This window comes from Zeus faber, assembly GCF_960531495.2.
Source record: "Zeus faber genome assembly, chromosome: 14".
NCBI lineage: Eukaryota > Metazoa > Chordata > Actinopteri > Zeiformes > Zeidae > Zeus > Zeus faber.
Genome location: NC_137200.1, coordinates 21,430,980 through 21,440,056, shown reverse-complemented (window position 1 = coordinate 21,440,056; position 9,077 = coordinate 21,430,980).

Sequence of the window (9,077 nt, the reverse complement as noted above, 5' to 3'; positions counted from 1 at the left end):
GAAAATGACACCATTTTATTTGTATGATTTAAAATGGGATAATGTCAACATAATTATATGATAATATAATTGATAATATAATTATTACATTATCATCATTTTAATTATTGTCATTAGTATAATTATAATTATAATTATAATTATTATTATTATTATTAGGGGTCCATCCCGTAGGGATGTTCGTATTATTAATATATATTTTTTCCCTTGGCACTATTCGGGCTAAAAGGGTCTGGAACAGAACAACCGCTGCAGCTATGGACACTATTGAGGTGTCGTTAGAACCGGGACGTCACAGACTTCACATGGTTCAAGTTTCATCCAAATGGATCAACATACGGAGAAGGAATTAGTGAAAAACTAACATACAAACTGACAGAGTCGAAAACATATTCCGTGTTTGTGTCCTCACACATTGAGTTTGCTTGCCACTCCAGAGTAACGGGTCGAAAACGTGTCCGTTACATTTCAGTCCAGAAAGTTAAAAGACTTGATGAAATGTCTGAGGAAATGTCTGAGGGACATGCAGGATTAAAATCCGTTTGAATGGAACCGTGTTGTTGGGAATTTCCACATGGAGTGATTTCCTTCCACAGAGACACCGTGAGGCAGGACTCTGTGGACTACAGGAAGTAGATAGCGACGTTCACATTTTTAGGATAAAGTCATAACAACCAAGTGTATCAGCTTGTATTAGTAATTCTGCGTTTCACGATTTCTGCGTTGACAATGGAAACTCTAAATCTTACTCATTTTTTCGGTTTTATTACAATTTTTATTATCCTTGTCTTTTTCCAGGGTACAAGTGTTGGAACACGATAATCACTGGACCCAATCACTGGACAGGATTGAGGTCTCGTTAGAACCGGGACGCCTCAGACATCTCGTGGTTCAAGTTTGATTCAAATCGATTGACATTTGGAGCAGTAATTTGCGTAAAACCGGGTGGTGGAGCGAGTGTGTTTGTTGAAGTGAGTTAGTTGGAGTTTGGTGGAGGTTTGTTGAGTAAGACACTTTGTGACGTCATTATCCAATATGTTATATATTTGCAAGTTGTGTTTGCACTTCATGGACTCGGAACGCATTGGAAAACTAGGACCTGGAAAAGTATAAATAACCACAGAAAGTCGTCACTGCGTCATTAAGTCACTCCGTCATTGTTGCCCGACACGGCACCAAGCGGCCACCCGTCACTGAGAGTGTAGCTCTATTTCCACAGACAACACAGTGAGTTGTAACAATGAGAATTTCTGTTTTACAGGCAACACTAGACAGTTGTTTTAAAGACAGCCGGGTTGCGGCATGTAGACTGCATAGCGGCTGCTCCGCGATGCCAGCAACCAGGAAACGACAGACTCCATACGGCATTCAATGTCAACTCGGAAAATCGCACTGCGTTTCAGAGAACCCAGGAAACTGTAAAAGGCACCTCACACAACTAAACGGGACCCCATTGCTGCCTGCAGCTATATTTACTATTATTATTATTATTATTTTTATTAATAATAATAATAATAATAATAATAATAATAGTAATAGTAATAATAATAAAAATATTATTATTATTATATTACAAAGACGCTGTTTGAGTGGGATACACTAATGCTAATGCTGGAAATCATATTCAGACAGTGTCAACATAAACCAACCATGACTCAGATTCACTCAAATACTCAAAAACTCTGAATGAAGTAAGTCCTTCTTTCCTGTACTTTGTAAGTACAATTCTCAAGTATCATATCTTTAGTTACGGGGACGTTTGACTTTTACTCCACTACAATTCAAAACAAATGAATACATATTGTGGCGAGCTTACGCCGTGACACAAATTAATCAGTTGAGACAGAGCGTTCTTTGGTAAGCCACCGCTTGCGTCCCGTACACCGCACGACCAACAGGGGCAGTTTCCATTTATTTTTTACAACCGACAACGCACATCAGAATCCCCGAGGCCACAACCAGCTACGTCAGTCCATGTCACGGTCCTGTCCTCAGTCAGCAACAGCAGTCTACGCAGTCCGGGTCACCCCCCTAACACAAACAACCCATCCAAACACCAACAGAACATCCTGAACAAATGAAAACACATAATACAACAAAACAAAGACCCATAACATCTCCAGACCAATAATCCTTTGAATCAAAAACAACATAAAGCCACGGCCCACCCCCTTGGGTCCCTATTAAGCCCCCACCTGAGAGGTCAGTCACCCGCAGCGACCCCATCATCCAATATAAAGTACACGGAATGTCCTGGTTGGCGATCCCAACAGACTGGCCGCCCGCCAGTGTTCCATGGAGGACATCTCTGTGGGCACAGTGCGCCGGTCAGGGAGTGGGGTGCTGTGCTCGCCCAAAGGGCCAATAGGGAGTTAGTCTGTCTTTCTGTTGCACCACCACGTTCCCCCGACCCGGCATGCGCACCCTGTATACCACCTCAGTGATCTGCTCCAGTATTTCAGCAGGTCCCTGCCAGTGACTGCACAGCTTCGGGGACACCCCTTTTGTGTGGGTAGGGCAGAACACCCACACCTTGTCCCCAGGCACAAAGTCTTGCCCCTGACAGCGTTCGGTTGAAGCGCTCAACCAGCTCATCACTCTGGGGGTGCAGCGGCGTAGTCCTCGTCTTGCTCACCCCCAGACGCTTGCGCACCTCACCGAACACCTGGGACTCGTAATTCCAGCGCTCAGGAGGGACCCTGAAATGGGTGAATACCTCCTCCACCAGCCTGTTCGTCGTTGTAGCTGAACTCTGATCTGGCACCGCGTACCCCTCGGGCAACTCAGAGAAATAATCCATGGCGACGAGGAGCGGTTGCCGAACTCAGGGACTGGGAAGGGGCCGATGATGTCCACCCCAACAGGCGCCATCGAGGCCCCGACCAATTACTGCTGCAAGTGGGCATAGGAATACTGGGAGGGTCCCTTCTGAGCTGCACAGAGGTCGCTGCAGTGCACGTGTGGCTCGACGTCCTGTCGGCACCCCGGCCAGAAGAACCATCCGTGGAGACGTTGAAGAGTCTTAGAGTTCCCGTAGTGCCCCGTCCCCGCTGGGGATAAAGACCTCTGGCAGGTTGGCCAAGGCTCCCACTGTGGACATAGAGGACCTTTTAGTGGCTGGTGTGGGGAGACGGCAGCTGTCCGCCGGTGGTCTCACCTCCTCCTCCTCCTCCGGCTGGGGTGGAGCGTTATGGTCTCCGAGCCGATGTTGAGCATGGCCCAGGACCTCGACCTGAGTGCCCCAGCAGGTCAGCAGGTCCAGGCTTATGATGCATGGGTCTTGGATGTGGGCTAGCCAGAACTCATGCACCATCGCCTGGTCTCTAACACGAATCTGCACTGGTTTCGTTCCTTCTTACTGGCTCTTTCCCCCATCACCGTCCTCATCTGGACAGCAGTAGCCCAACACCAGGCTGAAGAAGAACGGGAGTGTGAACGACGGAGTGAACGGGGACCCGGTAAATACCTTTGGAGTGAAGAGGAAGGTGAAGACAGGTGGTGAGATTACTGACTGGGAACAGGTGTGCAGTGGCAGGGATGTGACGCCAGACACAAACAGACAGAGGGAGCCAGAGAGTGACATAGGGACCAAGAGCGAGACAGAGGGAGCCAGAGCGGGACAGAGGGAGCCAGAGAGAGACAGATAGATCACAAAAGCAGGGAAGGATCCTCACAAACGGAGACCCATAACATCTTCAGACCTATAATCCTTTGCATCGAACACAACAATAAGCCACGGCCCACGCTACAATATATACTGTATACCATATACACTGCTACAATATACTGTATACTGTATACCGTATGTACATTTTACACTACTACATTTCTAATACAGTCACTTTACCTTCGTTTTATTCTCTTTCATTTCATCAGGATTTCTGTTTATTTTTATTTCTATTTTATTGAATACTATGACACCATGCACACTATTTTTTTTTATCAAGATGTACACGAGCACTCATCCAGAGGGAAAAAGCTACAGTAAGCCCTTTAGCCTTTGGTATAAAGTGCTACTGTAGCTTTTTGGATATGAACTGGATATGAAAAATACTTCTATACTTTAAGTGCATTTAAGACCAACTACTGACATACTTTTAATTAACTAGTTCAATATATGGTGGATGTATCACTCTGGGTGGAGATAGATAACTTTTACAGTCTTGTTATTAACGCCATCACACATCCAATTATTCACAACACACTCTTGGGGTTGATTTTCTCTTTGCATGACATTGTTTTAATATGTACATTTTTTAACTATCAGTTTTGTGACTAAAGCATGATTCACACCAAATCTGTATAGACAGTTGGATCATCCCCCTAGTGGCCCTAAACAGGTAAAATGGGAGAGTATTCCAGTACAACAGCGAGTAGTTTGCTCAGCTGTGCATTTATCATTTGCCATGAATAAGAGTTAAAAACTGGCTTCATGCATTGATTGCAAAGACAGAAAACAATACACACAATTTACTGATGATATTGGATTTGCTTGTAGTGAATATGGTGACATACAGGGTTAACATTAATAATGCCAGTATTTATTATACGTGACTCATTTACTTAGTTTTAAGCCCAGTTCCAATAAAAAAATAAAAAAACAGACTGAAACTTGTCGCAAGAGTTGGTAAATGTCAACGCATTCCGCACCTCAGAGGGGCTGGAGCTTATCGCACAGGGCCGGATTAACTATGCATTTCATCCCTCTCCTCGGCAGTCGTCACGGAAGAAACGGTCCGCAGAGGGTCGAAAAGCAAAAAAGCAAGTCTCCACAGGAATCAGTGGACCTCCGCTTTGTTCTTGGTGTTTGTCGGATTCGGTGTGAGGCTGGCTTCAGACTTTGATGCATGTACTTTATTTTTTGTTTTGAACCTTTCAGTACAAATATCAATTTAATGCTTTAACCTTTACCCATTTTGTGTCAGCGTATTTGTACTCTGACTGAAGTGAAAGCTCCGAACACCAGTGGCGGAGGAAGTACTTACAAAATGACTAATGTGAAACTGAAAGCAAAGGATTAAATATGGTCATATCTAGGAATTTGTCATGCCATAGTTGGTATCTTGTAGTACAAAAGAAATAAAATAAAAAGACAGTAGCATAGAAAAAGAATGCTTAACAGTCAAAAAAAAAACAACAAGAAATGAGGCGTAGCTTGCAGAGCTAGTTCTGTCAGACAACTCGACGGCGCTACACACTTCCTCGCCCTTATGGGCCGGCCTGTTTAAGCAGCCAGTCCCTCCTGCTCGACCTGCTTTGCTTCCTGTTTGCTTGCTGCTCCACTAACACTGCATCCACCTGTTGGACTCTACTCTTCTATCCAATGGAAAAATTCAAGCTCATCACTCCAATATATTTATATATATCTATATTTCTACCTCACTAAGTATGCCTATGTTTGCTGGACACCTCAGTGATGAGCAGTAGATCCCCGATGCCCAAACTCAAACGATGCTAAATAAATAAAGGTAATTTTAAAGTAAATTTAAGAATTGTCCGTCAGAAATACAAGAAGGTACAAAATGTGCACTATGCACCAGATCATTTTCAAAATAAACAAAACACAAAAGGCAATGTCAGGGGCAAAGTGGCATTAAGGACGCAAGTATTGAATGGTATAAATATAAATATGAATATGGTTGGATATTTCTTTACATGATGAATTAAATAATAATCATAATAATAATAATAATAGTAATAATAATAATAATAATAATAATAATAATAATAAATAAAGCTGCAGGCAGCAATACACAGTGTCCATTTTAGTCGTGTTAGTTACGTATTACATTTTGGAGATGTTCCATAATCCGGGATCAAACTACACAAATTCTGCCTGATTCTGACCCAAATTTTTAATTGTCAGAATAGTCGTCTTTATCCTGTGTAGTGTGACATAATCCGTGAACACCCAGACAAAAGGTCAATCATGACATCTAACATCACTGCATCGTTGTTGACTTCTAGAGTTCCACTAATGTTGCCGTTGTATTTATCCATGAGTTAGAATCTATTACAACCCTGGTAAGTGTGGTCTTCATCGTCAACGTTGAATTATGTAGCTGGGTAAGTTTGACCGTTTGATGCTGTATGGGCCAACAATAACCTATTAATTTTAGTGGTGACGCCTTTCTGTGGATCAAATTTTCCCGATGGGTCGCGGTTCCATGAAATACGAAAAGCGTTGACGCCTTTCTGTGAGTAATTACAATTTCCCAGGTACTAGTTTTCAAATGCATTCCTCGTACATGAAACGCATCATGCCCTTGCACAGTTGGGGTGGACTCTGGCAATAATGATGTAGTAAGGGAAACTTGACTGTTTGATGCCATATGGGGCAACCATGACCTGGTGACGTAATGACGTGGTGACACCTTTCTATGGATTCGATTCTCCGATGGGTTACGGTTCTATGAAATCCGAAAAGCGTTGATGTCTTTCTTTGAGTAATTACAATTTGACGGTTACTAGTTTTCCGGCTACTTGCGTTCCGAGTACATGAAACGCCTCATGCACTCGCACAGGTAAGAAGCTCTGCTGTATAAATATACACATTAATCGATAGTTTGGTCATTTCTAAAGACTACAAAGTGACCAATTCCACACCGCCCAATGGACGCGGTCCAACCGGATGTTCTCAATCGGAATCTGTACATTTCTAGAAAATAATATGATGACGTCATAAAGCGTCTCACTGTGAATCTCATCTCGTTCATTTTAGAACGGGAGGTGTGACCTGTCAGTTAACCAGAGCAATTCAATATTTGTTTCTGGCGTCCGCCAAATTATGTGTTCCAGATAGTTTTAGGGTTGGATATATTTCGGCGTCAGATGTACCGGCTCGTCGGTCTTAAAATCGCTAATATCTGCTCCGTATGTAGATCGATTTGGGTGAATTTTCAACCTCGAGATGTTTGTGATAGCGCGGTTCAAACAAGACATCAACCGTGCCCTGCGGGCTGGACTCCTAAATATAGCTGCAGGCAGCAAATACACTGGGTCCAGTTTAGTGCCGTTAGATACGTATTACAGGTTTCGGAGGTTCTGAGGTTCCCTGAGCGGAGCAAGGGACTCTCTCCTACAGCGGATTCTTTCTTTAATCGCTCTCCTTTTACGGGGATAAGGGCCTTGTCGGGCTCGGGTTGGGAGGAGTGCGAGTTCCAGTTCTAATTGGCATTTTAGGAAGTGCCGCCGCCCCTGCTGTACGATGGGCTGTTTGTGTCACATGGTTGTTTTCTCTGCTCTGTACGATTGGCTGTTCATGTCACATGTTTGAAGTGACGTCTTTACGGAGGTTTATGAAGGTAGTCGAATTTCCGTAATCTTAGATTACACTGGCGCCCTACATTTTCAATAATTTACGTTTCCATGAAATACGAAAAACGTTGTGGTATTTCTGTGAGAAAATTGACATATCACGGCTTCTATTTTTACGACGCCTGGGTGGATCTTGAACGCATCACTTACTCCATACATTTGAGTGGATTCAACTCGAAGTGGTCACGAGTTTTTGTGAATTTTGGAATTACTTTTTTTCATATTTTTCATGAATCCGGCAAAGTGATGGGAACCAAAGAGATAAAATGTCAATCGAACAGATCTACAGACATCTATCGAGTAAGAAAGTACATACATATACACGTAAACGTATAGTTTGTAATGTCGAACCATAACAGAGCGACGGAGTCTCCACTCTATTGGACACGGTCCAATGCACATTCTGAACCAGAACCTGCACATTTATAGTAGATAGCACATTAATAAACAAAGAGCATTTTGTTTAGGAATAGTGGCGTGACAGTCAAACAGGACCAGCTGAATATTTGTTATCAAAGTTGTTCACTTTTTCACTAATGTATGCTCTGTATGTGGATGGATGTGGATGTTGACCAGATGTTTGTGACATACTGGTTCAAACAAGACGCAACTGTGTTGGTAGCTTCTGCCGTTCTTCTGTTTCAAATAGTTTTTGATTTAGGAACAATTGAATCAATTGGACCTCTAATAACAGTAATAATAATAATAATAATAAATAAATACATAAATTACAAATAATAATAATAATATTATTATTATCATTATTTATATTTTGTATTATTATAATCATTATTATTATTATTATTATTATTATTGTTATTATTATTATTATTATTATTATATTATAAATATGTATGTTATTATTATTTGTATACAACAGTATAGATGCGGCTAATAACTAGTGCGTTTTTGTAAAGTTTATTACACAATTATGAACAACACAGGTTGTGTGTGTGTGTGTGTGTGTGTGTGTGTGTGTTTGAGTGTTTGTACTATATAGAGCCTATATAATATGGCATAAAGTGCTTGATCCACTGACTCCTGACACTGAGTCAGTGGATCAACTAAAAAAAACAACAGATAAAAACGTCCAAACTATTTATTTTTTAACTCCAACTCTCAATTTCAGTTGAAAAAAAAAACAAAAAACTAAACCCCGATGAACTTTTTATAAAGTTCATCCGCCGACTAACTCTTTCAGGTGGTGTCATAGTCACTAACTGACCGAAAAGACTTGCGCGAACACGGAAAGTCGAATGGCGCGCTCAAGCGCCGCCACAAGGCACTTGCGCTCGCACGCTACTCTCCGCCAACCGCGCAGCACTTCATGCACAACCACCGGGTCGTTTCTGTCGTCCCGTCCCCCTTCTTAGAGGGACGCCAGTCCGGGTTTTCCTCGGAGCTCCAGCAATCCATGCGCCGTGTTTGCGTGTTGCTCCGTGTGGCGAGTGTGTGCGTGCGTGTGTGTGAGTGTGTGCGTGCGTGCGTCTCGGCGTGAGCGCGTGCGTGCGTGTGTGTGTGTGTGTGTGTGTGTGTGTGTGTGTGTGTGGATGTAGAGGTGGGATCTGTGGAACCGAGAGGCTTGGGGGGAACCCACGCGTTCAAGCTTCTCGGAAGAAAGTGCGTTTCGCCACAATTTGGGATTGTATTTTATTTTATTTTTCAACATCTACCCCCCTCCCACCCCCCTTCCCCGTCGCTGGCGGACGGGCGCCGCGGCACGTTAGACCGGGCTCCGGGACGATACGCTTTTTTTTTTT